Genomic DNA, 22,742 nt, shown 5'->3' with positions numbered 1-22,742 from the left:
AAAAAAAAAAAAGAGCATTTCAACTGCAGTCATGTCTAGGTAGAAGGATGCGGAGGAGGCAGGAGTCTCCTGATGATGGACCAGATGGTGGAGCACCTCCCTGGGGTAGGAACTGTCCCTTGAGACACATGGGCATTGACTGAGTAAAACTTGGGTAATACAGCATAAATTCTGGAACTTAAGAAACTTCCAAAAAGTGTAGGACTATTAAGTTTCCAAAAGAGAACACTCTAGATGTTAAAAAGAAAAAAATAAGAACTCTATCTCAGCCAAAACTAGGACACCAAATAACTAAATGTGTAAAGGTTAGGACATTTTGTCCCCATTAGAACTTTGCTAGTTCGCCTATCAAATCAGGAAAATGTCTTACAGATTCAAACAATCAGAGAAGGTCCTTATTTATTCAAAAAGATGGTACACCTGACACTTCTGATGCAATCTGCAGTGCAGTTCTCTACATGACACACCTATCAATTTGGTTTCTCCAGTTATTGGATGGGACAAATTCCTTAGAAGCATCTGACCTTCCTGATATCTACCTAAATTGGAAATCAAAACGCTTTGAGATTCACAAGCTGCTCACCCTGAGCAATTTTTCCTCTGCCAAGCCATTAACCACATGAAACAGCCCACGAGCCAGAAGGAGAGAGCACACAGACACACCACAGTGCTCCTATGATTTGAACAATTTCTCCTCTGTGGTTTGGCCACAGAGATGTTTTCTTCCATTGCTCTGTACAGAAGGGGAAATTGGCTGAAATAGCTTTTTAAGAGCTAGATTTAGGATTCCTGAATCCAAGCTTCTTTCCTTGGATTGATTGATTGCAGGTCACATGACCTACAGGAAAACACAAGCATCACTTTTCCCCAAGATTTTTGTTTGGATTTAGATGCTGATCTTGACAGCTATTGGAGTGGTTAAGTTCTCAGAAATGTTGAGATTTTTCAGCTCTCACTGAACTCAGTGACAGTATCCTAATATTTGTAACTCAAAAACATGGATCCTTTCTAACTCACTTGAACGTCACAAAAATAAAGTTACTGAAATTCCTTCCATTTTTAAAATATATATACATATGCCTTTATGGAATTATACCCTATTCGCCTCATGAGCAAAAATCAGTAAATTCTCCTTTCTCTGCTCACAATCTGTTGTAAACTGACTCATATTCCAGAATCAGGGCACAGATGGAAGAAGCTAGAGGACATGCAAGGATCCTTCACTGGTTTTCTTGCTGAGCCAAGGGTCCATCACAGCCCTGCTTCTGGCACCACTCAGTTCCTGCTGTCTGGATCCAGTAAGAAACTGCTCAAAGCCTCTCTGCAAAGTGAGAAAACTGTTTTTATACTGACACTGGATTAGTCTGAGGTGAACCACTGAGGACAGTACAGCAATGGGATAAAGCTCTTACGTCTGCAACTGTGGATCTGGTCTGGTAGGATAGTGCAAGCCAGGGAAAGGAAAGGGATATGAAACAGAAAGGGTGAGCATAAAGCCCCACGCCTCTTGTGGAGCACTCTGCCACCCCTGCAGCCAAATGCCAGCAGAGGTGACACTACAGATGCTGCTTGGGTGAGGGAACTGGCTGGATGGACAGCTGCTTTGTGTGCAGTTACAGTAATAAAACTAGCAGCAATTAGGCATTTTCAAAAATTACAGCCTATAACTGAGGGTAAAAGAAACCTCTAATGGGTGATCCCATCCAAACTTTATTAGTGGCTTTATCCATGGTATGTATGAGAAGGTACCACTGCCACACTGGCTGGCCTCATGGAAGCCTTTCCCCACTCCTGAACACAAACACAGATATGGATTTTTTGACTGAATGGCTGCTTACAGACTGAATGCCATCTGTTGCTGAGTCCTTGTTGCCATTCTTTTTGTTCTTAGAGACAATTCAGTTTATTTACCTGTGAGTAATGCAATCATTCCAAGCCCACACTGGCAAATCCTTACTATCCTATCTACAGCTTACAGAAGGCTCTGATACACAAAGTCAATGCATAGATTTACAGGATTATCACAATCTAGTTTGATCTGCTTTATAAATTGATTGTACAAGTCTGGATGTACCTATTTCAGCTCAAGAAACCTTCATGCATCACACTGTTGTATGTGCAGACACAAGTGTGTAAAAGCACACAGACCAACTGTGAGGCTGCACAATGCTGGGATGTGAAGAAATCTTGAAAAAAGTACGGAGATAGAAAAGAAATTAAATGAAAAGGGAAAGCATCTGTGTTCTGCTGGCACACTAATAGCTACCTTAAGATGAGACCCCATTATTCTGCTAAGAGTTTGGGCTCTTTAACCATGGAGCACCTCCTGACATCATTCACCTTCTCTCAGTGCTATAACGTTAGGGTTTCAGTCATAAACTATTTTCTGTGTTAAGTTTCCTGTGTTTCTGACTTTCTTGCAATCTTTGATTCTCCCTTTTTTCAGTCATTTCCTCCAATGCACCTTCAAAGTACAAAGAAACAAAGAAATTAAAAATCTATCCCTGGGAATGGTATGAATATTTTCATGTTTGGATCCCATCTGCTGCACACAGCTAGAACAGAAATAGTTGCTGTATTTGCTTACGTGTATGGAAAAATGATCCATGCACTCCATCATAGGCAGAGACTGAAGTGATATTGTAACAGCCAGCCAGGAGATTTTAGTAGCAACTGGGAGCTTCTTAGGGCATATTCATGGCTGGTATCTCAGCATATGTGATGAGAAATAAAAACATGGTCTCTCAGAATAAAGTGAGAGCTCCCAAACCAAAAGCATACAGACCTCTAACCATGTCCAAGATTCTTGGTCAACAGGCCAAGAATCATTTGGTCAACATTTAGAATGTTTCAGAAATTGGCATATAGTAAGGTGTTTGAGGGAATGGGTATGATTTGGGGAGTAATTTATTGGGGAAATTTTTAATGGACTTTGTTGTTGTTTTGTTTGCTTTTTGTTGATTATGGATTTGGTTTTGTTTTATTTGTCTGCTCTTGCTTTTTCTTCTTTTTTCCCTCCCAAAACACCCCAGCTAGGTATGCCTTGAAAGCACTGTGAAGCTGGTTCTGTATACAGTGCTCTCATTTCCAGGCCTTCCTAAACCAAAGAGCAGAAAGAACAGGTGTCTGCTTTTTCAGAGGGTGTTGTCTCTGAAAACATCCCTGACTGGCTCGTCTTCTTGCACATCCAGATGTTTCTGTCTCCCCCACTATTAAGGGGTATATTAATGTTAGACAAAGATTTCAAACAATATCCCCTTTGAAGAGGTGATTTAAGTACCAGCATTCCCTACGTGGATCCTTCTATCATTGCAGAGAGCTGTGAAAGGTAGAGCTTTAGCTTTTGGGGTGGTATCAGTTCTTCTGATACCCCAGTGACCCTGTCAGCATAGTGAGGAATGGCACCTTTCAGTTCCTGTTCCTTGATAATGGAGAGCCACCACTGCCTAAACACTTTCAGGGTGTATTTTGTCCATATCTCCAGCTGGAGATCTTAGCTGCTGCAAAGAGCATGATACTAGCTTTAATGAGAGATTGACCTGACACAATCCATTATATAGTTTAAAAAAATCTATCCTCCTCATCATATTAAATCTCTTAATATAAATATAAATAATAAAAATAATAATAACTTCTATTTACTATATAACATGAAATATAGAATAATTTAAACAAAAATACCCTCTATATGTATAATTATCGGTATAATGAAATATAATATATTGACGAATGGTATGTAAATTATTATATAAATGTTAGTCTTTAAATATTAATGAATTAATAGTTTTCTGCCATATATGCAGCCACTTGCTCCGTATTATTTAACTTAGTTATCTTCTTTGAATGGCAAGGCCCAATCCAGAATCACTCTTCTGGACACAAATATTTATTTGTGCCTGAGTTTTCATTGAGTTTTTGTTTTCATTTTGTGTTACTTTATAATTATAACAGCTTCATAATTTATACTAGTTATAATTGCTTAAAAATTCTGTGTTCCTCATTTTTCTGATGAATCTTCAGAAAATCCACCATTCATGCCAATTGTAAAAGCTACATATTAGTGTTGTCAGAGGGAAATAAAACCAGAGCCTCTCAGAGAAAAATCGTGTCCACAGCTTGTGTACCAGTCTACCCAAAACACAGCTGCATTGTATAAACAGCAATCCATTCACACCCCTGGGAAAATGGGACCACAAATAAAACTACCACAACAGACCAAAATCTACATCTGAATGACATACATCCCAGTGAAACAAACAATAACAATCATCATCACCATTATTATTAATAGGCATTGCCCGGAAAATTCTTTGCAAACCGAGGCGAATGTTTCTCTATTAGCTCAGTCCTTCTGAAAATGGTCCTGACAAAACCCCCTTGACAATCCTAATGTGCATAAGACATTGATGGGAAATACTGAGTTATGAGCTCTTGCATGCTGAACCAGCTGTCTGGAAAATGCATCTTGGGGACAGTAACAATTTGAAATGTGCTGTGAGCTCCTTTATCATAAATTGCCTGCCTGCAGAATCATTCCACATGTCAAAGAAGGACATAAAAGTGAAGTACAGGGGTGGACAACAGAATGGCCAGTAGCTGAGCCAAAGAGGGAACAGCAATTCCTTTAGCCTCACCAGGGGGATCAGTGGAAAAAAAGGCAAGCTAGCTCCTTGTAGCCCAAATACTCTTCTGATCAAGGGTAACGGAGGTGAATGCTTTTCTTTTGGAACCGTAGACTTTTTCTTCACAAGGATGTGGAAAATTCTTATCTTCAGATGGGACCACAAAGTGTGAAAACAGGGCAGGTCCATGTATTAAATTTGAAGCAAGTACAAACTAGGAGCACAGAGAAGGTAAGATCACAGCAAACCACTGCATTTCATATAAAGCATGGTTAGTAGTCAGGGTCTGAAAGCAGGGATGGAAATTCCAGTTTGAAAATTAAGCTGGAAAGAGGGTCAAAAAAACAGAAGTATGGGAATCCCAGTAAAAATGAGGGAAATAAATTTTGAAGAGCTGCAGAAGGCCAGTGCATGATTTCAGAAACAAAAAGCTAAGCAGGGATTTGGAGATAAGGATGAGGAGTAAAGTTGTGCAGTAGGGGGTGAACACTATGAACTGGCACAGGGCAGGCACAAATATGTATTATATGACCATGCTATAAAACCTGTGCAACAGTACAGGACTCAGAGAGGGAATCTGGGCTAGAAAGCAGCAAATAAGGTCTATGTCAGAGGCTTTCGTACAACAAAAGACGCCATGTGGGGCTGCCCTCCCTCCTGCTCAGACCCAGAGACCAGCTCTGCCACAGGACAGGATGGAGGCACAGCCTCCCAGGAGCCTGACTGCTGTCAAGGCATTCACAAACACTTGATTGCCAAGGTAGAGCTGTATTAAAATTAAGGCAATCAAATCGTGACTTTCCAAATTATTAAGCCTGGTAATACCATGGTGACACTTCATCATGCAAATAAAAAACCAAGGTTTGGATAATCAGTGTTCAGCCCATCTGTAATTTGATGAGATTGTGAGTAGGAATGTCTCTAAAAGGCGTGGGTGCTCTATTCATGAAAGCAGGCAAGCATCAGATTTTTTTTTTCTCCCAAAATCTTCAAAATACAAAATGCAAATCGGAATCCAGCAAAACCAGAAAAGGCTTCTTAATGTTTTTTAACTTTTCTGTTTCTACCTAGGTTGTGAAAATTGCAGTTTGTTTTTTTTTCCTCCTAATATGGCATAAAAATTCAGACATGCAAACAAAGGTACAGAGACTTAAAAAAAGAAAAACAAAATCACATCAAGTAAACATGTCAATAAAATGCCTGAGTCCAGACTTAAATTACCTAAAAGTTCATAAGTGCATCAGTCTGGGTCCCTGGTTTATACAACTCTCTAAATTTCAGAGGAACTGCTGGCAGGGATTTAACTGAAGGAACTCTAATTTGAATGAATCAGTGCACAACATGTTTTGGATGCTTTGAACATTACCTTTTAACATTTATAATACTACTATATACCTATATCAAGGCAGAAGAGAGGAGACAGTACACTGGTTCCCAAAAACTACAAAAAATCTTTGTAAAGGAGCCTAAAACCATTCTGGTGGGGCATGAAATCTGAACTTGTACTTGTGGCCAGAGAAACACACCCTTCCCTCTTCTACCTATTCTGTCAGCAGCTTGTAGCACAATTGTTTTTGTCACTGAACCATGTGAAACCTCAGACTGAAGGGAAGTGGAAATCTGACGTGTCAGTCATGTGGATTTATCCTTTGTAAGCAGCATCTTAATTTCAAGTAATGTTTAACATGCTTTGTTTTTAAAACAGATGTTTCAGGAGCCTCCTGCAATGGCTTTCAGAAGTTTGCTCTTTTAGTGTTCATGCTGTGTGCATGGTGAAAAATGTTGGAAAAAAGGGGCTCGCATAGTGAGCTGTAAGAGGTGAATGGTCTCAGCCACTGCCCGTGACACACTACAGCTGGTGACTGTCATCCAAACATTCTTGACCAAAGGTTATCACGTTCATTGGTGCCTTTTCTCCTACAATCAATTTTTTTTTTGAAGAAGAATGGGAAATAGGGTCTTTAATCAAGGAGAACGTATTTGGGGGATTTTTGGTTTTTTTCTTCTCCAAAGTATCCTTTCCTTGTGAATACTTTTTACTGAGAACAAGAGGGTGTTTGGGTTTGTTTTTTTTTAAGTTATGAACAGCAAATACCTTTCCTCTCCCATTTTTCACCTGTAACTACCTCCATGTCTTTTCAGGCTCCTTATGAGCTGTATTCACCACCTGGCTCCTTTGCCCTTTGCCAAGGACATAAGGGATGAGCATTCCTGCATGACAAGGACTTGAAGCTGGAAGGCGAGTTTCACAAAGGGTGTTTAGAGTGCAGAGCAGGCTGGCAACATAAACAATCCAAGCATTTCTGGAGAGACACGGAGCAAGAAGTCAAAAATTAAATGTCTGGGTTTTAGATAAAGGTTTATGGCTAAAGTTGTTTACCTTTTGAGCTCAAAAGAATTTTATACTTTCCAAAAAGAGAAAAAACTGACTTTTTTTTCCTGACAAGATCTCACAATTACCTTCTGCTTGCTCTGGGAACTTAGACAAGTATAATGTTGTGCCTACTGGCACTTTACCCTGATTCATTGTCAGAGAAGAAAGGGAGTTGGTGAGCCTGACTGCCAGTGAAGTACTACAATAAAAGCCCTAGTGCAGATATAGTCTGAAAAACATAAGGTGACTTATGGGTGTGTAAATTATTTCTCCTACTGAAATGGAATAAGATATACTAATATAAGTACTTTTATTCTACCAATAACTATAGTCACACAACAGGGGTTTTGCCAATTAAATGATATCAGCATAGCTAAAAAGCAAAACTTCCGCCTGTCAACAAGACACAGTCCACATATATAGAGTAACAATGTTTTCTACAGAAAATGGGAGAAAAAAAAGAAAAAATGTGCAATTTTTTTCTTGTGAAAAAGCTCAGTAATTAATACAGGTAGTTCACTCACTCCTTCTCCATTGCTGCAATGACTTCATTCCTGGGCTACAAGTTCAAGTAACGTCACACCAAACATTTACTGACAATACTGAAGCTAAATCTAACATTATAAAATTTACATATACTGTGGGCACAGTTTTAAAGAACTAATTGATAATAAATATATGCACTTGAAATGTCCTTGAAATCCAATTCTATTTGGCTTTTGCTTCTTAACATGACTATCACTCAAAAACTGAGATAGTTCAGCACAAATTTATGACAAATTAATTTTGCAGGTAACATCATGACAATGGAGTTGTACAGTGCTCAGGATATTGGCAACCTCTACATAAGGAGAGACAACAAACTGGATCATCTTCCAAGCAAGGACATTGTCCCTGTTGACAACACTCCTTTACCAAGATATAATTTTCCATGTGACAGAGGATTAATGTGAATGTTTTTAATTATATCTATTAAGTCACAGATTGATATTGCATTTGAGAATGAGGGTTTTCCAAGGTTTTTGGAGGAGTTGTGAACACTGTGCTTCCACCAAGGACAGGATGACTTATCACAAGACAGCTTAGACTTTTACCACAGAACCTGAGCAGACTGAAGTTCTGTAGGTTAGCAAGACTCAAAAACACTTTGGAGTACAAGGACTACTTTAGGTCATAACCCCTTTTTATACATTTTCCAGATTTACTCTTATCCTCCTGTAAACATATCTCAAACCTTCTAGTAAATCTCCACTCTGCACTAGACTGAAGACCTTCTACAGCCTCTGACCTGTACGAGGTCATGCTTGATAAAACCACCTAGAGCTGTCTTGGGGGGATTTGTTTGATTGCTTGGTTACCTTCTTCAATAAATTTGATGAGCTTCCACAAGTTTAGTGAGAGGGATTTTTTTTTCTTTTTTTTTTTGGACATAACACTCACTCACTGTTCCTTTTCCTTCCTTCATCTCTAACCTAGTGAACTGGTGGGAAGAAAGTTCATGGCAAGCTGAAATATTTTAACACTATTTCAAAAGGCCCAAAACAGAATAGGCATATGTGAGCTCCTCAGCAGTCGAGGATTCAGCAGCAATCGTTCCTCACAATAGATACATTCTCATGTTTACCAAGCTTTTATAAGATAAAGTCTTTCATTTGTATCAGGATGACATTGAATCACTGGGATCTGCTGTTGTGAAACACCGAGGACACATTGATTTGCCGCGGAACTTCAAAATAGCTGGCAAAGTCTGAGTGCTGAATGACAATTACTGTGTGGAGGTACAACACTATTGGCAGCATAATGTTTTAGAGGCAAGAGTAATTCAAAATTCACCGTGTCTGCTCTTGTGGAACGTACTGGTCCCAAGGTACCAATGTATAACCATGGTGCCTTGGCCAACAGCCCCCTTGCCAATAAAACAGCTTTTATACATCCCCTGTATATATGCACGAACCACTCCAGAGTACATCAGAGCACTTACTTTTCCCTGCACAGTCCCTGCAGGATTCTGCTTTCTCCTACCCTGCTTCAAAGCAAAAGCAGTCTCAGAGAAGACAACAGAGACACGCTAGAGAAAATCTTGGCGTACGCCACAACAAGGTGAGCCTTCATCCTGTCCTTCCCTGGGTGGAACCTGCTGATTTGGAAAGGGCTTTGGGGAGTCCTTTCTGAAAGAAGACTGTGGGGTACAAACCGAATCTGTTTCTTTCTATAATTTAGCTTATTAAATTTTTTTCTTTCAAATGCCAAGGGTATTCCTCTTGAAACACATACTCCTGCAAGCAACTTAAATACACTAAAAAAAAATTGTAAAACTTAAGAAATCTGTAACAATTTAGGCTCAAACAGTTTAGGTTCAAAACCTTAGGTGCTGCATGAAGAATAAAACAGCTTTTGTGGTGCTTGTTGCTTCCTATAGATGAAAAACTAGTGCTGCCTCCTTTCACCAGAAGTCATGTAAGACTTCTCATTTAAATTATAATTCAGAGTTCTTCGCAGTGCCATATTCAATTAGCATGTTTACTGCAGCACTAGAAATACTGATTTACCTGGCTTAAGTGCCTTTGGACACTGGGCAGGTCAAGTGCAAATGGTGGGCAACAACGGGGAAAAAAAAGCATCTGTTTAAATCAAGGAAGAACCTTCCAGCTGCATGCTGCAGTAAAACCAAATAATTTATAACTCTAACAGCTCCCAGAGTCTCTCTCTCCTTGTGGTGGTCTATATTTACTGGCCTCTTTTATGTAGTTTAGGTTCGAAAACATTCTACAAAAGCTTGTCTTGGCTGATAAATCTCCTTGAGACAAACCAAATACCTTTAACTGAGTAATTTAAAATATATTATCGAGGCTATTTTGTTCACTGCACTAATGCAGGACTTTATATAATGTTATTTTTCTACGTTCTATGCAGCAATCAGCCTTTTTTGTAGCTTGAATGCAGAGATTTTCCTCCACATAATTTTATTTGGGGAATACCAAGCATCAAGTTTATGTCAGCACTGACTTGTTAAAAGAAGTCCATCACATTGCATATATGACACACCTGAACTACAAAAAAAATACTTGGATACTGCTGCCAAGAACAGTGGATTTTTTCAGCCTGGTTATCATATCACGTAAGTATAAATCCTGGATAATGTTTGGAGAACTCTTTGCAGACAGAGCTATAAACAACCCAAACTCCAAAATATGAGGCTTAGCAACAGCCAGTCATCCCTCTCCCCTGGAAAACATTAATTCATCATCCCTGCAGACATTCTGCCCATGAAGTGATCTATAATAAATATCACCCACTGCTGTTTCCCTCACAGTAATCAAGGTCCCACTCTGCTACACATTGTGTAAAGGATGACACCAGTGGTACCCCTTTTCTCAGGCAAAGGTTGATCTTCTCACACAGCTAAATCACCCTAGGAGTCACACTGCTAGCTCAGCAGCCTGCTCATCAAGCCTTTTCACTGAAGTTTGATAAAGACGGAAAGCCTGGAGAAATCCAGCATCAAGCTTTTGTATTTAGGCAATACTACCAAGGCTGGCCTGATCCAAGGGTTTTTTTCATTATTTTTAGGAAATCCTAGAGACCACATGAATGAGCTATAATAGGAGTGGAAAACCCCAAGGGAGATGACCCTCAGTATCCATAATGCCAGATCTCATGCTCCCTCTCCCTTTGTAGTGTTGGCAAGTTTAAAGTTCTTGCCAGCAGCATTTGAGCAGAAGAGACCGCAGGAGGAGTTTACATACATGCAGGAATGTGTTTGTTATATCCACAGTTCTTGCCTGGTACTGCCAAAGAAATTCTCAGGTGATTCAATTAGGACATCTAAAAGAAAGAAAGGCCATTTTTAAAATAAGCTAAGTAGTTATCTGAGTAGTATGACTGTAGCTGTGGTGGGACAATTCAGGTGATAAAAGGTTTAATCACAGAGGCCAGGCATTCACAGTTGGATTTCAATTGAAGTGTGTGTTATTTATACCTTTTAATTCCTTGCCTCCAGCCATATGCACTACTTGATCACGGATGTAATAAAAGAAGGTGCACATGGAAAGGGATATGGATGAGAACAAGCTAGTTATTACCCATGGTGTTATTCATTGCTTAGTGTGTCACAAGTCTCCATTAACTCAAGGTCACTCCTCCCTCATCACCCAGTGCATTCTGCTTCACTTCTGTGAGCAACTGACAACTTTATAACTCCCCATTTGTAAACACTGACAACCATATGGTGTTAAGACTTCATTAAGCTTGAGAAACATGTGTTTTACAGCTCTTAGTACATGTATGAAGCTGGCACCTGGGGCTTGCAGCCAGGCACGAAGGCTGCTCGGTGACAGCAGGAATGAATGTGCCTCCTCCAGCTGCTGGGTGAGGCACCCCTGGTGAAGGTTTTTGGTCAAAGAGGAATCAGGCAAAAAGAAGGATCAGAAGTTACTGGGAATGCTGGGGAAGCCAAAAATAACATTCATCCGATAGTAGGTTAGATAGCAGCTTGGATCCTTATGCTCCTGATCATCATCAATATCAGCATTTCCTGGCTTCAAAGAAGATTTGAGTAGTTGCAGGATAAAGTAGCACTGATCTTTAGAAGATAATTACACTGTGGGTCCATATTTCCTGTTACACTCAGATTCTCATGTCCTCACTCAGACACATAGTTTGTTCAGGAGAAATTAATTTAATCTCTGCTCAAAGTGGTGGTGCAGTGCTAGGATTATAATTTTAACAAAAGAACCCCTGAATTTTCACTCAACAAGAAATCTCCAAAAGTTGTTGTGTAATTTTATTTCAGGAAGTCTAAAATAAGGTCTTCAGGGGCTTGAATGTCAAAACCACACACATGGAGAATAATAAATTGAGCCAGCAGAAAACCAGAAAATGGTTATCATGCCAAGTGGGTTTATTATTTGCCTCTTTTTTTTTTTTTTTGGTTTTTTTGGATTTTTTGGTTTTTGGTTGGTTGGTTGGTTGGTTGGGGTTTTTTTAGCTATGAAGAATGGGAACAAATCCCTTAGCATCCACTCTGAACTGTAGAGGTTAAAATGGACTTTTTTTAGTGGCAAATGAGATTTGTAACATGGTCTACTGTTTCCTGGGGCTGGGAGAAGAATAACTAGTTTAATATGTATTTGTAAGAATGGAATACAGTCCGGAAAGGGTTCAGGTGTTAGATGGAAGCATGCCGGTAATCAGGCTGAACAGGCAACATTAAAAACTAAAAGATGCAGATTATGGTGGGGTTCAGCATACCTGCTGTCAGATCTGGCTTTCAGCTGGAGCAGGTGCTTACAAGGACTAGAATACATATGTGCAAAGCAGAGTGTGTAAAAAAGGTAAAACAGCAAGGTGACAATAGTAAGCTGATAATCACAGTTTTGGAATAGCAATTAAGACACTGTTCTGAAGCTCATTCTTTCTTGAGGTAACACAACATGAGAAGCACTGGGTACCCTCAGGTCAAGAGGTTATCCAGAGAAACACAGCATCTCAAACAGATTCCCCAGTCAACCCAGTGATCTTTCAGCTAAACCCACGTCTACATAACAGGGAAGATTTTCAGCCACCACAGCTCAGAACCCCAAGAAAGATTTGGGCTCACATGTGTAAGACCAAGTACAAGGTAATAAAGTGTCTTTAGGTCTTTCTGCGTGGAACTGCAGGTAGGCAATAAATCATGGTAAGAACTGAGGTCAAACTGACTTTGGGAAAAAAATACAAAAGCATATACCTTCATCTTCCCAAGCAAGAAAAGAACTTTATACATCCTGAGAGCTGAGGGGTTTTTTTGATTACAAAATCCCCTCATTTGAAACCTAAAAGGAAAATCTCTGGAAACTGAATATTTTTCCTCTTTTGAATTTTACAAGAAGAGCACCAATCTAACTTGATATTTGGTTTTCAATTTAGATAAACATTTTATTTACATTGAGACTTAAATTGGAAGCCAGCATATTGTGAAAAGTTGTAAGGATTGGTCCAGTTGTTCTAATATTTGATATTCTGTTTAAAAGCTGTTTCTCCCAGGAGTTGTAATATATGCCATATATAATAAATATATAAAATAATATATTCGAAAGCTCTTGGACAAGGAGGCCATGCTATATCCCTCAAAGTTTTATTGCTTAGTCTGTCCTGCAAAGTATGATTGAGTATTCCCCAGGAAACATGAGTCTGGTGGCCTCTGACTAGATATTTCTATTCTCTATATTTCATCAATTTCTTGGTGAAACTGCTTATATTTGCACCTCAGAGTGTGGAATGATCCTTGTCCTTGAATAGGTTTATGCAATCCAGGAAGTGAGATAGTGATCCACAGTGCAAATGCCACCTGGGATTTTAATTCAAGTCCACTCCCATGTGGCAGCAGGACACATATTCCTGTCTGAGAGTTTTCTGAACAGTCACTGAAGTTTCAGGTTCTGGTTCTCCTTTTCTTAGCACCACCAGTGCAAATTAATGCAAAAATTAAGTTGGCTGTTGCCAAATCAACATGAGAGCATTTAAATTTCTGATTTGCAGATTGATAAATGATGAAAAGTAAAATAATAGAGAATTAAAGCCTGCTTCCAGAGAGAAAAATGTGCAAGTGTTTACTGACTTCTAACCTGACCATACATATAAATTTATATAAATGAAATTACTTTTATTTTCCTATGCAAATATATTTCATTGGCTCAGGCATGTTTTCCTTTCTCTAACACACCATAGAAAACATGCAGTGAGAAACCCTCCTGAACTTTTGGAGGCTTCAGATAATGAAAAATTAAAGAATACATGTTTGTCTTCATTTCAATAAGTTTAATGATACCCCACAGATAATGGTCTATTTCTTAACACTCATTACAATATAAATCTCTTTTCGTTTAAAAAGTGTGAATTTAAGCTTAGAAAATTCAGCTTTTATTTGTCTAATAGTCTAAAGCTCTGTTCTTCATGCCTTTGTTCAAACTCTTCAAATAAGCAATTATGTTCTTTACCTTTTAATACAATACACATTTATTTTGTCATGAATCCTTATTGAGGTGTCTTTAACTAAAATAGTAAGATATGAACACAAAAATGATGCAGTCTATTTTTCCATTTTCTGTTCATAGTCAACCCTAAGTAATGAAAGTGAGAGCCCAAAATTCAACAAAGATAATCCTAAACCCTGCATTCAAAAAAGGAGCTTGGGGCTTTGCATCATAATCCTGTGCTCAGTTTGTTTTCAAAGCAACACATCACACATGGCAAAAGCAATCCTACAGGAGACCCCTCAGTTGCCAGCTCTTGGGTGCCCTAACAATGTTCATGGTGTAGCTACAATGGGACTTCAGACTAGTTTTGTTCATTACATGAAAAGGTGTGTGCTGCTATTACACCTCACTTTTCATGCAGCTTGCCCTATCCACAACTGCAGTTTTAGTATCCACTGTGCCTCTGTTTTTCACAACCCACCTATTTTCTCAGGTAAGTGTTGAAGTTCTTGGCAGAAAATTCTACATAGGCTTTGTAACAGCCTGTAGCAAAAGACCACATTTTGGCACATGACAAAGGTTATTCCCTTTATTCATGATCAAAGTATTCCTTTTAGTCCCATGATTTGTCCTATATTAGGACACTAGAATGGATTAGTAAGAATATGCAGGCTCAGGAACTTTTTTCCAGGTTCAAGACTTCTGCCTGAGACAATACATGATAGACATTTATCCTTAATGCCTGACATGTCACTGCATATCACTTTGGATGGACTTCATCTTTAGTAAATGTAGAATGCAGTATCTTGGTGAGAGGGGAAAAAGCCATCTCAAGCTTTCATAGGCAGAAGTGGTCTTCTGCTTGCTTATTTCAGAGAGACCATCCTTTACCAGGATGCACACCATGGACAAGTACATCTAACAGGAGGGAGTCCAAAACAGCATTTTGTGTCAGCTTGGTCATAAAGGTTACCAATTTCCCTGAACTGGTTGTTTCTATTTAGGGCAGATCAGGAAAGTTCATGCTACACCCACTTTGCCTGAGTGCACTGATAGTCTAAATTGATTTCCCTCCCTGTCTGTTGTTTTTAGGAGCAACCAGGTAGAGAAAAATTTAACTTCTCTGTATCACTTTTTTAGAGTTTTCTCTAAGGTGACTTCCAAGAAGAAGAGTGTTTCCCAAGGTTAAGAGTCTCCCATTCTCTTCTCACACAGTGAAAGAGAGCTGAAATCACATTTCAGCTGCCTATTGTGCTCATTTCCCACATATTTATGGACTATGCCTCTGCCAGAGGGAAAGAGAAACAAAAACCACTCTTACTTAAATTCTATTTTCCTATCATGGCATCGTATTAAACGTAATCTCAATAATCTCTCTTTTTTTTCCTAATGAAGTTCCCAGTTATTATAGACTTTCAAGGTAATCAGAGAACCAGCAGAGGTGAGGAATGACAACATTTCTTTGCCCTGTTCTTGCATGTAGAGGTTTCTGCTTCCCTCCTCTCACCTATCCCAACCCCCACTCAAAAAAGACAAAAATCACCCTTATTCAAAAATGAGCTCATTACCAACCCTGCCAGCCTGAGTAAGGGAACACTTGAGGTAAGGGAATGCCATACACACCATATGGTACACGTCTTGTTGCAGCAGTTTCCAGGCATACAGTACAGATTGTACAATCATCTTCATAAAGCTTAGCCAGAAAAGCACATTTCTTATTATTTAACAGCCAATGCTATTTCTGCCAAGAAGAAACTGTTTCTTTGGCTTTGAAAACTAGAAACATTCCTGAAATCATTATGAGGTGAGATGAAAACAGGATTAGAGGAAAATAAGTGGCACATACTGCCAGGAGCAATTTCCAATAAAATTTGTACCAACTGCCCTGGAAGGAGATGGCTGGGGACAGAAGTCATGTTCTCTCTACATCTGCCTTACACGTTGATATTGAAACTTCTATGAGCAGAAACTGGGCAAAGCTTGTTGAATGTATAGAGGTAGAACTGTTAACTAGATCTTAATGTCAGAAGGAAAAGTCGATGGATTTATAGATCTTTTGATAAACAGGCATGAGAGAACAGTCCTGTGAAAAGATGGACTTTGTTGCTCACTGAACAGCATTCAATTAATCACCTGAGGACTGGAGAGAAATACAATCATCCCTAACTATCCTTTTAGGATGTTTGTTCACTGTATGATTAGAGTGGTGTGCTTGGCACCTCACCTAAAAATACTGAGTCCTCTACTGTCAACAGCGGGCATGAGAATATGATTCTTTATATAGGGTTAGTTGATCTAGTATCATGCTCCTCTATCAAGAGTATTGGAAGTTATTTTGCACTGAAACCTTTGATACTTTCTTCCAAGTACTGAATTATCTCAGCCACCAACACCTCCTATTACCACTGATAACAGTGCCAGTTACCTCAAAACAGATTAAATTATGCCTTATGTTCTCTATTCCTGAACATAAACTTAGGAAAAAGAAAATTATGTCTCTTACAGGTTGATGAAATCACCAGTTCTTTATCAAGTACTCACACATTCACACTAAGAGACTTCTGCTGCTAATGTGCAGCTTCATAACCACATGAAATATGCAGTGGCTCCGAGCTGAATGTTCAGGCTGAGAACCAAACAGGTGTCCTTGTCCTCCCCCTCACTGAAGTAGCTAGAGATTTACTTTTATTCCCTTTCTGCTGATGATTTATATTTCAGAACTTCAAAAAACAATGTAAATTCTGTAGTGGAGGGCTGGATCATAGATCACAGACAAAAAAGACAGAAAAAAACATCTTTTTGACAAGTGCAAATAAAGTGTTCTAATAAGAGATTAGTCAGATATTAAGCTGCTCTCACTTGATGTCAGTCAAAATATCTCATTACTAAAGTTAACACTTTATAAGAAAGCAAGAATTTTATGGTTTTAAGCAGTCAGCATATCTACTGTTTTCACATAAAATTGGGACTGATCAGTATTTTCTGAATTCAAGTCTCAGGTATATTATTTTTGTCTCTTACTTTTAGTGTATTCCTGTTTTGGCTTTCCTTCCACTACAGGTTGATTACTTTTTGTTTATAAGTACATTTACATAATGTTTTTACTGAGATCATAGTCATCTGAGCAAACAGCAAGTAGGAAGGTTATTAAATGATAAAGCTCCAATTTCTGTAACTTTCAATTACTGAAATGAGATTATGTGAGTGCCAGAGGGAAAACGTAATGCAACATTTAAGAAATGCTGTGTAGAGCATTCGAGCATCTCCAGGAAACACAGCAACCTTCTCTGGATGTTCCAGAGCCCTGACAACCTTCTTTTGCCTTAGAAATTTCAGTGGGCACTCTGAGGTTACCTCAGAGGGCACTGTCCCAGGAAACAGAAGGCTGGTCTTCATGGGACACTTCAGGTTTGCACTAAAGTATCCTAACAAATTTAACATTGGAAACACAGTGGAGACATGGAGAATCAGTTAGGGAAGAATATTTTGTTTCAAGAATTTGTGAACTAATGGAATCCACAGGAGGAGACAGGTTGATGACAGACCAAAAGAGGGAAATTCCAAGTGTTACTGCAATGTCAGGGGGATGTGCAGTACAAATTCTAGGAGGATGGGAAGAAGAGACCAGTTGGGATTGGGATCAGGACTGGGGCACATTAGGCCTATATTCAGCCACAACTACTGTCAAAAGACCAAAGCATGCACTAGAAAGATGACAGCAAAAGAGGACAGGCTTTACTGTCAGACCTCTTTTCACTCCTAATCCACTTAGACATTTATGTTGGGCATCTTAGTGGGGTTTTTTTCCACCAGATTCTCATATTCTGAAAATTCTCTCACTAGGAGAAACCAAATCAAACAAAATCCTTTTCAGTCCCTGCACTGAGCCTGCTACCCTCCCCTGCTGACAGCAACAATAGTTTTTGATGTGGAAACTTCTGAGACCTTCCCTCCCAGTAGCCAGGACATGCCAGCCCCTAACATTAGCTGCCCCATACACACACATCAGCAGACTCTCAAGGAACTCCTCTTGCCTTGAGTGGTAACAGCTCCACTGATGCATCTAATTTACAACAAAATGCTATTATTTAAGAACAAGTTAAAAAACAAACCAAACAACACAAAAGAGAAAACAAGCCAAAAACCACAAAAAGGGGCAAGAAACCCCCTAAACCACCACGCCAAAAAACCAAACAAAAAAAACCCCAAACCAAAAACCAATCAACAAAACCCCACACAGTAAACAGAAAATCATTCCTGTTCATTCTAAAGAGATGGCCTAGCCTCTTGTAAAGAAAGTAAAGTTTCAGGAGCAGTATTCTGGAAACCAAGAAAGTTACTGCTAGTAAGAACAGATAAATAACATAGTATGTGTTCTGATTAAATTCCAAGTGGCCATAACAACATCATTGTTTCATATTTTTATTTAATGATTAAAAAAAAAAAAAGGAAAAAAGGAGAATTAAGCATTAACACAGCTAGTTATCATTAATATAAAAACCTCCCAAAAGGACTCTTGTCACACTTCAATGTAATGTCTCTACAGAAGAGTGGCACCTGTCACTACTGGGCAAATAACTGAACAAACAGAACTCAACTAAAAACAAATTGAATGGACACTGCCTCAGCCTTTCTTGTGGTATGGAGGGATACTTTGCATAGTGAAAACATCAGTGACTACCCCTAGGCCACACACAGAAAAGGCATAAAGACATTAACATGGGGAGGCGTGGGATAGGGGAATAAAAGGGAAAAAAAAAAGTAAAGCGACATTTCTGATTATGTTAAGGTGATGAACACAGGACGCTTCCTCTTTTCTTACAGCTTCTTTTGATGTTCTGCAGGTCCTAAACTAACAGAAGCCCTTTTCTCAGTTTGTATTCACGAGTGTCTGGGCTGACACTCCCCCTGCAGCCCCCAGGATCCCGACAGGAGAGGCCTCCAGGAGCAGCAAGGAACAACACTGCCAAATGATCCTGAGCCTGGAGCAAAAATCACTTCAATGCCAAGAACTTTCAGGGAGCCTGGGGTCTTGATGCTAAGCATTAAAGTGTTGCTCTGTACAACAGATTCATTACATAAAAAGGAAGAGAACTCAATACCCAAGAAGATCCTTACAGACCTATATGCATGAGCAAATCAGTGGTATTCATACCCAGAGCAGTGAAGGCTTAATGACTTTTCTGGATTGATCTTCCTGCATCTGGGGCAGTCCTTGGCATTCTGCTGCACTGTATTTCCATTTTTTTTTCTTTTTTGTGACAACTTCTTTTTTCATAACATTTCAGGGGCTCCATCATGTCTCCCTGTTCCATTACTGAAGGTTTCCCCTATCATTCTGTGTCATTCCTTTCTTTCCCTTTTATCACCTACCCTGTCTTGGAAGAAATCATGTAAAGGTGAAAAGGGACAAGAGCTGTGATCATAGAATCACAGGGCAGTTGAGAGTGGAAGGGAGCTCTGGAGGTCATGTTGTCCGTCCTCCTGCTCAAGCAGGACCACCCAGAGCCAGCTGCTCAGGATCATGTCCAGGTGGGTTTTGAGCACCTCCAAGCATATGGAGACACCACATCCTCTCTGGGTAGCCTGTTTCTGTGCTTGGTTTCATTCAGAGTGAAAAGGTGTTTCCAGATGCTCTGATGCAGCCTCTTTTTTTCTGTCTGTTACCTCTTGTCCTGTCCCTGGCACCACTGAAAAGAGCTGACTTTGCTTTAAAAGGAAGCCAGAACCAGGTCTTGCTGTTCAATTCAACTGAAGTTGAGATCGTACTAAAAGAGGTATGAGATAATGTCCTCTGCCCTTTTCTTGTTTGGTTTGTTTTTTAAATTCAGAAGGGTTCTACTGCCTGGTACAGTCTTAGCAGGATAGGGGTGTTCATGACCTTGGATGATTAACGCAAAAAAGCCTTTCCAGTTTTAAAGAGAACCCTTGTAACTAAAACCATAGTATTGTTTGTGGGCAACTAACTGGAATTTAGGAAAGAAATCTGAGCTAGCAAATTTATTGTTTCAGTCTATTTAAACTTCTAGGAAAACTACTGCCAGTGATGTTTATGATCACCACTGTTTTGGATAAAGCAGCTGCACGTCCATCTATGTGTGTACGTGCACAGCAGCAGTCACCGTGAGTGAAGCATGCTGCCATGCTCCTGGGACTTGCTTCTTTGCAATTTACTAAGGGTTTGGTTTTTGCCAGCAATGAAAAAAGAAAACATATTCCACCAACTCGAAACTCAGGAGTCAAATAAACAAATAAATAAATAAATAGAAGTGGTGCATTGAAATTGCTCTAAAAGAAATACCTGAAGAACACAATGTTAGAGACTACAGGGTTAGTTTCAGAGAATACTTAAAGGAAAACCATTTGACCTCTGCCCTCATGCTGAGCTGTCTGGAGAAATGCCACTCTAGCAGGGGAAAGACTGCATGATATAGAAATCTGCTTGTTTAAGACCTAGCACATCCCACTCCTTTAACAAATGCTAATGGTCATGCACTGTACAGCTCATTTTGGGTACATTAGCAGCACTCCTGCTAAAAGCAGGAGACTATTTGCCCAGAGACATTCACATGGAGCTGTTTTGAAGAGACTCCCCCACAATATCATAGAAGAGATCGCAGTCAGAGGCATGGCAGGATGCAAAACTGATATACCCCGCAACAAGAAGGAAAACCACCCACTGCACTCCATCCCCAGCAGCCAGGGCTCAGCCAGAGGGTGGGTGGCAAGCAGCCAGGCTGGCCTGAGAGCTGGCTGGCTCAGCAGCTGCTTGTCACCCACGGGAGCCACGCCACTTTCTTTGGCAGCAGACAGAGAACCAACAAAATCACATGAGACACTGACAGCTCTCTGCTAAGAGCCCCAACATTGAATGCAGAAAGCTGGCCAGACTTTTTCCAAGTGTCCACAAGACTGGCACTTCCTCTGATTGGTCTGCTGCTGTTTGGACACAGTGAAACAGCTGTTCTGCTCCAGAATGGAGGTGATCCCACACCACTCCAAAATCCAGAGAGCCCCTGTGCAAGGATTTGCCTGCTGTCATCATTCCCTTCATGCTGCTCAGGCAGGCTGTGCTCCTGCAGAGGGGCAGTTGTATTGTGGAGTCACCAGTGTCTATTTCTGCATTCCATTTAACACAGTGGTCGGTCCTCCCTCATTATTTTGGGATGAAAGAGCTCCACTTTGAGTGCAATTGGCAGTGTTCTTGCTGTATGTGCAAAACCCATATGCAGAGCTTTCTGTGCTGCCCATGCAGAAAGGGCAGAGAGAGAGGAAAGGTGAGGTAGAACAAGGTAAAGACACCACCAGTCCTTGGATGTTTTGGGAACATAGAAATATGGATGCTTTCACAGGGGCTCAGTGCTACATGAGGAAAAAACCCACTCATTCTTCTGTGAAGGGATGTGGGAAAGCAAATCATTTGCTACAGTGCACCCATAACTCTCAGAAACAGCAGAGCTATGTAAGTAGGGTAGAGGAATCCAGATATACAGTGACAGATGAGGCCACCTCAAAGCTTTTGAGAAATGCAGTGAGAATTTAACTTTTCCAAGGATGAAAACTTAAGCCTCTAACAGGGATACATAGCTCCAGCTATGGAAAGAAACAAGATAAAGATAACAGACAGAAAAAGGGGAGAGATCGAGAGAGATGGAATTTGCTGTTTGCAAGGGAGAAGGATGGTTGCTGTATTTCTATAGCATAAGCCCCTTCTCAGTTTTCCAGTCTCCTAAGCACATTCAGAACAGCACAGAGAGTCACAAGCTAGTCTTTTGCCCCAGAGTCACTTTGCTGGCAAATGCCCACTTTGCCTAAGCCTAAAGTGAGCCTTGAGAATTTTGTTGGCTAGCACCACCAAAACCCACAGCACAAAATAAGAGCATATGGGCATAAACAGGTGCCACATTACTAAACAGAGGAACAATGTCCAGAAACCTGGGGTTAGCCCAGTTCTTTGCAAAAAAACCAAATTAACTTCTGGCTAAGCAGGTGTCAGTGAGAGTAGGAGGGACCCATTAAAGACCGAGGCTGGCACTCAAACATTGTGTGGCCTCACACTGCGTGTCCCTAGCAGCGTGCTAGGAGCAAGGAGCTTCTGTCTTGCTAAGACACTTCCTGTAGAAACTAGTAAGTTCACAGGGCCCAGAAAGCAATCCCAGGCTTCAATCAAGTAATAAAATGTATGCAAACTCCAGCTGCAACATTAGTGTTTGTAAGGACATTGCTACTGACAGGTAGCCCGTGTTGAAATGTGCCAAGATTGCTTGTGCTCAGCCAGAAGTGACAAGATGCACATAATGAAGGAAAATCAGGACCATTAAAAACAAGCACACCCATCTGTCAAATACCAATAAAAGCCGTAGTAGCTAGAAGTTTGCTCAGCATTTGCTTTACTTAGTATCAAAAGGGTTTTGCACAACAGGAACAGAATAAGATAGTATTTTTTGTGTTTTTTTTTCTTTTGTTTGTTTGTTTGGGGTTTTTTTGTTTTGTTAGTTTGTTTGTTTAGTTTTTGTTTTGTTCTGGTTTGGTTGGTTTTTTTGGGTTTTTTTAAATTTTTTCTTCTTCTTTCTCCCTCACCACCTAGAGATGGTCTAAGTAGTCAAAATTGATTATTCCCAATTCACACCTTAGTTTCCAGAAACATACGTACATCTTCAGGCTGATTAGACAAAGCTGTGTGCTTTAATTTAGGAAAAAAAAAAATATTCCTTTCCTCATCCATCTCCCTCTGCTCGACAGAAGATGTGAACGTAGAAATTCCCTACTGTCATATCAGTTGGCTAAATA

Source organism: Prinia subflava, chromosome 2 (genome assembly GCF_021018805.1).
Source record: "Prinia subflava isolate CZ2003 ecotype Zambia chromosome 2, Cam_Psub_1.2, whole genome shotgun sequence".
Taxonomy (NCBI): domain Eukaryota; kingdom Metazoa; phylum Chordata; class Aves; order Passeriformes; family Cisticolidae; genus Prinia; species Prinia subflava.
Note: the sequence above shows the minus strand (reverse complement) of the source record.